This window comes from Orcinus orca, chromosome X (assembly GCF_937001465.1).
Source record: "Orcinus orca chromosome X, mOrcOrc1.1, whole genome shotgun sequence".
Taxonomy (NCBI): Eukaryota; Metazoa; Chordata; class Mammalia; order Artiodactyla; family Delphinidae; genus Orcinus; species Orcinus orca.
Genome location: NC_064580.1, coordinates 45,718,889 through 45,725,327, shown reverse-complemented (window position 1 = coordinate 45,725,327; position 6,439 = coordinate 45,718,889).

The following is a 6,439-nucleotide window of genomic DNA, read 5'->3' as shown; positions in this document are numbered from 1 at the left end:
GACAACATGGATGAACCTTGATGTCATTATGCTAAATGAAATAAGTCAGACAGAGAAAGACAAATACCGTATGCTATCACTTATATGTGGAATCTAAAAAAGCTGAACTCAGAAACAAAGAACAGAATGTTGCTTGCCAGAGGTTGGGGGCAGGGGGAAATAGGGAAATGTTGGTCAAATAATATACGGTTCCAGTTATAAGATGAATAAATTCTGGAGAGCTAAATACAGCAGGGTGACTATAGTTCATGATACTATCTTATATACTAGAAAGTTGCTAAGAGAGTAGATCTTAAATGTTCTCACCATAAATAAGAAATGGTAATTATGCAAGGTGATGGATGTGTTCACTAATCCTACTGTGGTAATTATTTTCAATATATAAGTGTATCAAATCATCATGTTGTACACCTTAAACGTACACACCGTTTTATGTCAATACTACCTCAACAGAGCTGGAAAAAATGGTGCTGGGACAACTGGTAATCCACATGCAAAAAGACAAATTTAGACCCTTACTTCATACTGTACAAAAAGTTAACTCATAACAGATCTTAACGCTACATGTAATAGCTAAAACTATATATAATGTTTTTTGGAAAAAAAAACAGATTCATATCTTCATATCCTAGGGTTAGGCAATGATCTCTTGAATACAACACTAAAAACCCAATCCACAAAAAGAAAAAAATGATAAGTTGTACTTCATCAACATCAGTAGAGCTGCACTTCAGAAGAGTAAGAAGAAACAAGCCACACACTGGTAAAATATTTGCAAATCATATTTCTGACAAGGGTTTGTATCTTAAATATATAAAGAATTTATATGACTAAATAGCAAAAGGGCAAATAAGCCAACCAAAATTGATCAAACATTTTAATAGTTTTTCACTGATGACAATATATGAATATCCAATAGGCACATAAAAAGAAACTCATCTTTACTCATTAGGGAAATACAAATCTACACCACTTCATACCCACTAGAATATGATTATAATCAAAATGACAAACAACAAGAAGTGTTTATGAGGATGTGGAGAAATTGAAACTCTTTTACATTGTAGGTGGAAATGTAAAATGAAGCAGCCATTTTGGAAAAGAGTTTAGCAGTTTATTAAATGGCTAAACATAAATTTACCATATGACTGTACCCCTAGGAATTTACTCAAGATAAATGAAAACATATGTCCTTACAAAGACTTGACGAGTGTCTACAACAGCATTATTCTTAATAACCAAAAGCTGAAAACAGCCCAAATGCCTATCAATCTGTGAATTTTTGCAACCTGAATTATATCCAAGCAAAATGCTGTTCAGCAATAAAAAGATCTCAGGATTGTTAAATGTTACAACATAGATAAATCTCATAAACATTATGCTAGTAAAAAAAAAAAACAGACACAGAAGAATACATATTGTATCATACAATTTATATGAAAGGACCTTAAAAGGCTAAAAGGCAAGACTACAGAGATTGAAAGTAGATTAATGGTTGTCTGGGGCTGGGAATGAGAATGAAGATTGAGTGCAAATGAACACATGGGATTTGGGGTGTGTGTGTGAAGAAATGTTCTAAAATTTGATTTTGGTGATGGTTGCATAACTGTAAATTTATTAAGAACCACTGATTGGACACTTAGAATCAGTGAATTTCATGGTAAGTAAATGATACCTCAAAAGTATTAAAGCAAGAAAACATAAAACTCAAAGAAGGCAAAAGGAAGGAAAAAGAGTAGAAATCATTATCATTGATAACATAATACTAAAAAATCAATAAAACTAAAAGCTGGTTCTCTGATAAGATCAATAAAATTGATAAACCTCTGGCCAGACCAAGAACAAAAGAGAGAACACACGAAATACCAATATCAGGAATAAAAGAGGGGCTATTGCTACAGACTCTATAGGGTTTATGGGATAATAAGTAAATATTGTAATCAACTCTATGCTCAGAAGTAGTATTCAATCCCATTTTTTGTTTGTGTACTCGAGACTTGCATAGCCAGCCCCCATCTTGATTATTGTCCCAACAGTTAGCCTTGATTCCCTTCTCTTTTCTAAGAAATTCCCCAAAGTTTGTAATCTAATTTCCTCTTAAGAGTTTCTACCAGCTCTTTATTTCAGAAACTTCTCAGAATCTCCAGCAACTATCTGGTTAATTTAAACTAGTTTTCAACCTGAACCATATCAGTGTTTTAGTTATATTGTGTCAGGGAAATTTGTTTTGAACTTTTGTGAGAGTGAGAAAGAATTATGTTTCCAGGTGCCTCCTATAAGAAGTAAAGATTCTGAGAAGGATCCCTTGTTGAAGACCTTGTTTGGGAAGTGATCATGCAATATGGGGCTTAGACAGAGACATAAATTGGTCATCTATTAACAGAGATGAGTGAAAAGTCCTGAAGATGCAGTGGATATAGGGGAAAGAATGAAGCTTTCAGTGGATGATATTTAATATGTGGAATTAGGTGAGTGAAATCGATACAGGGTTCATCTCTAGTTTTTAGGTTCTTTGCCACAGAATTGAGAAAACAGAAGTTTCTGCTATCACCCAGAGAACAGAAAACTAGCAAACTCCATTAATCCTTTGCATTTCTGAGGCAGATGACTGATAAGGGAAAACAGAAGCCCCTGCAAAACCCATGTTTACCAAAACCAATGTATAAGCCACTGTAGCTGGGGAAAAAATGGCTGCTGCTTCCCCTACACCTTCCAAATCTCATAAGAGGTCATCTTTTTAGCTGAACACATAAAAACATTGACATTCCTGCTGACAAGGAGGTCGAGGTCTAGGAAAAATATATATTTTCCAGGTCTCCAGACACTGAGATTCAGGGGAGAAAAATAGAAATGACTGGGAATGAATGTTCATTGCAAGGAAAACACAATACCTCTTTCAAAGCATTTTGGGAAATATATTCACATGCAAATATGGGTTCATTTTGACAAGAGCTTACCTTACACTGCGTGCACCTAGTATCTAGCTTATTTGCTTCCTTGTTTTAATATGGACTCTTTAAAATAAGTTTATTACATTGGATATTTAAAATAAGCAGAGTTTTTCTCAATTTTTTGGACATTTGAGATAAGTTAGCTAACACAAGCACAAGTTTTGATGTGTGAAAGGACTGAGTTAAACCCTAGTGTGGCACCTTCCTAGCTGTGTGACTGGGAGAAAGTTATCTTTTTTTGAATCTTAATTTCTTGACATTAGTAAAATTGTAATAAAAACACCTATGTCACAGGGGTTTAGTGATAATTAGCAGTAAGATTGCCTTCTATTCACTACTTTGCTGAGGGAGATATTCCTGCGCTTTGGTGATGGGGATGGCCAAACACATGACACTCAACACTGAACAGATGAAATCAACAGTAGTTTATCAGTCACCTATATTCACAACCTGGGGGAGAAGGACACCTCATGCCATGCAGGGCCACACAGTGGTTGCACTTGGGAGCAGAGTAGACAACTAGTGTTGTGTAAAGCAGGTTTTGTAGTATTAAGAGGCTGAGGTGCCCCTGTTTCCCATGGGAGGATTTGATTGGCTTGTTTGAATAATTCCTTAGGCATTCAGGGAAGTGAAACCTGCTACTCAGGGATAAGCAGGAACTGTGCCTGGTCATCCTGATAAGGAAGGCTGTTTGATTAAAGGACCTTATCCATGGTATAACTGGGGAGGGGAACTCATGGTTAGGTCATTCAACACCCTCCTCAGTTCACCACATGTCAAGGTAATACATAATATTGAGCCTACATTTTTGGTCTTACACCACATATCCATAAAGTGTCTGTCATATGATTGGAATTTTTAAATAGGCATCTTGGTAATTGCAAAAACAGACAATTTTTTTTAAGTTGAGGATGATTCCCTCTGAGATGTACGTTGATATTGAAAGCTATCAGATTAAAGCAAAAGAGAAGCTCATAAACTAAACATCTAATTGATATCTCCTACAGAGCATTACTGTAATTTGGTAAAACTAAAATACAGCTACTTATTGGAAAAAATGGTCCTGAAATACACAACCTGAAATAAAATAAAATGAAAGAAAAAGTTGTTTTCCTTCCAGACAGATTCCAAAAAATAATGCCTGAATCAGAGCCTGCAGTCATAACCTCTCTACCACTGGTGCCGGCTAATGAGGCATCACTCCAGAATAGGCTGATTGTACAGAAAGGCACTTAAAAGCTTCTACAAATGAACAGGAAATGCAAGCCATTTTACTTACTGACTGTACATTCTGAGACCAAAAAGATAGTTGTGTGAGCTTTTATTTTTTATTTTTCAATCTCAGGAATCTGTGAGATTTCTGAAGCTGCTTGGTGACCCTGGGAAGTACGTGCATCCTGTGTGGGGACCGGTCCCATGGAGTCTCTGTCTGATAGCATACACTATGCTACTGGTAAGGAAACAATCTTTTCTCCTAGTCTTGTTTGGTGTGTTGACTTAAAAAACTATATCCACAACGTGAGAGTTGCAAGTTAAGTTTTATTTGGGGCAAAATGAGGACTGCATCCCAGGAGACAGCATTTCCAATAGCTCTGAGAAACTGCTCCAAGGAGGCGAGGGGAGGAGCCAGGATGTATAGGAGTTTTGCAACAAAGGACAGGTAGTCGGGAATGTCAAAAGATTATTGTTAATTGAAGAAAACCAGACACCCCAAATTAAGGAATTTAGCACTTTTCTATGTATGGGAAGATATAAGAGTCTGGGCTCACTGAAATCATTCCTTTGATATGCACCTCAGCTATCTGGGGCCAGTATCCAGACACATCTTGAGTTTCCTCAGGGCTCACCACAGGGAGTGGCTGCAGTCTGATGGTTGCTAGATGGCAGGTATTCTTTTCAGCCCTGAATTTCCTTGGCTCACTGGCTCATGTTGGAGGGCTGAAATCGTTGACGACTGTGACATCCTTTGTTTGTTGATATGGCAGGAAATATTCCATTTCTCAGTGTCCCTGGGGGAAAGAAGAACATCCTCCCTAACTTCAGGGTGAAAATTACTATATCAGGGAAAGCTTCAGGGTGTGAATTATTATATGAGTCTGCAGGTACCATATATAAGTGCTTGCACTATGTACCAGACTCCGTGCCAGATGTGCCACCAAATTCTTTCACTATCCTACCAGACTTGAAGTGTAACTCATATGATGCCTGTTTAATTAGGAGCTATAACTCAGAAAGGTCAGATAACTAAGAGTTAAGGTGTGCCACACAGAACCCAGTCAGTCTACAGTTTTCTGTGCTACATGTTATAAATTATTGTTCATATGTTAATTTTTAAATTTATCTCTAGGGAAAGGCCCACACAGGAATATTCTGGTAAATATGTTAGTTATTGCTCATAAAGAGTAGATTCAATTCAGGAGTTAGTTAAGGAAAGTGGTAATGATCTTGTTTTATCGTTACAGAGAAAGCAGTTATTTTTGTCACTATTATAGTACCTGTGGGCCAATCCCAGTGTTAGGCACTCTCCCACTGTTATCCCAGTAAGCCTTCAGAGCATTCCTTCAGTGAAGTTATTCTCATTCTCAGTTTACAGTGAGGAAATTATGATGCTGACTGTTTAACTGCCTGACCCATTGTAGTGGTATGCTGGAGCTGGCTCACACTGGCTCTTGAGAGCTGATTGTATGCATCCTTCCCTTGAAATTGGTTATGGTGGATTATTTCCACCACAGAAATCAGAAAACTCTACAAAATATGTACTCCTAGGCCTCTCCTTCTTCCCTTGACGGTTTTTAAACATTTACCAGCATACCACTGACCACGTTAGGTTCCAATGTTGCAGGAAGGGGGACCCCTTCCAGGGCCTGAGAGTGGGCTCTTGTCTAACATTTGGAAATGAATTGTCTGAGGAGACACACGTGCTGACAAAGCAAGAGACTTTGGAAGGGGCACCCGGGCAGACAGCAGGAGGGTAAGGGAACCCAGGAGAACTGCCCTGCCACGTGGCTCACAGTCTTGGGTTTTATGATAATGGGGTTAGTTTCTGGGTTGTCTCTAGCCAATCATTCTGACTCAGGGTCCTTCCTGGTGGTGTGCACAGCCACCCAGCCAAGATGGATTCCTGCGAGGAGGATTCTGGGGGGATGGTAGAACAGATGGACTGGTGTCTCCTCTCCTTTTCACCTTTCCCGTATTCTTCTGGTTGGTGGTGGCTTGTTAGTTCCATGTTCCTTACCAGGATCTCCTGTCATAAAATTACTCATGCAAATTGTTACTGTCTTTGCCTGGCCAGGGCAGGCAGTTTCAGTCAGTATTTCCCCTAACACCAACTCTAGTTTTTTCAGCTACTAACTATACGACCTTGGATAAGTTGCTTATCCTGAGCTTCACTTTCCTTATATCTAAAATCAGTAATTAATTGTCTGTATTGTCTATGTTGTTTTGTGGATTTAACAGTTTGTATTCCCTTGGATTTGGGGGTAAATTAA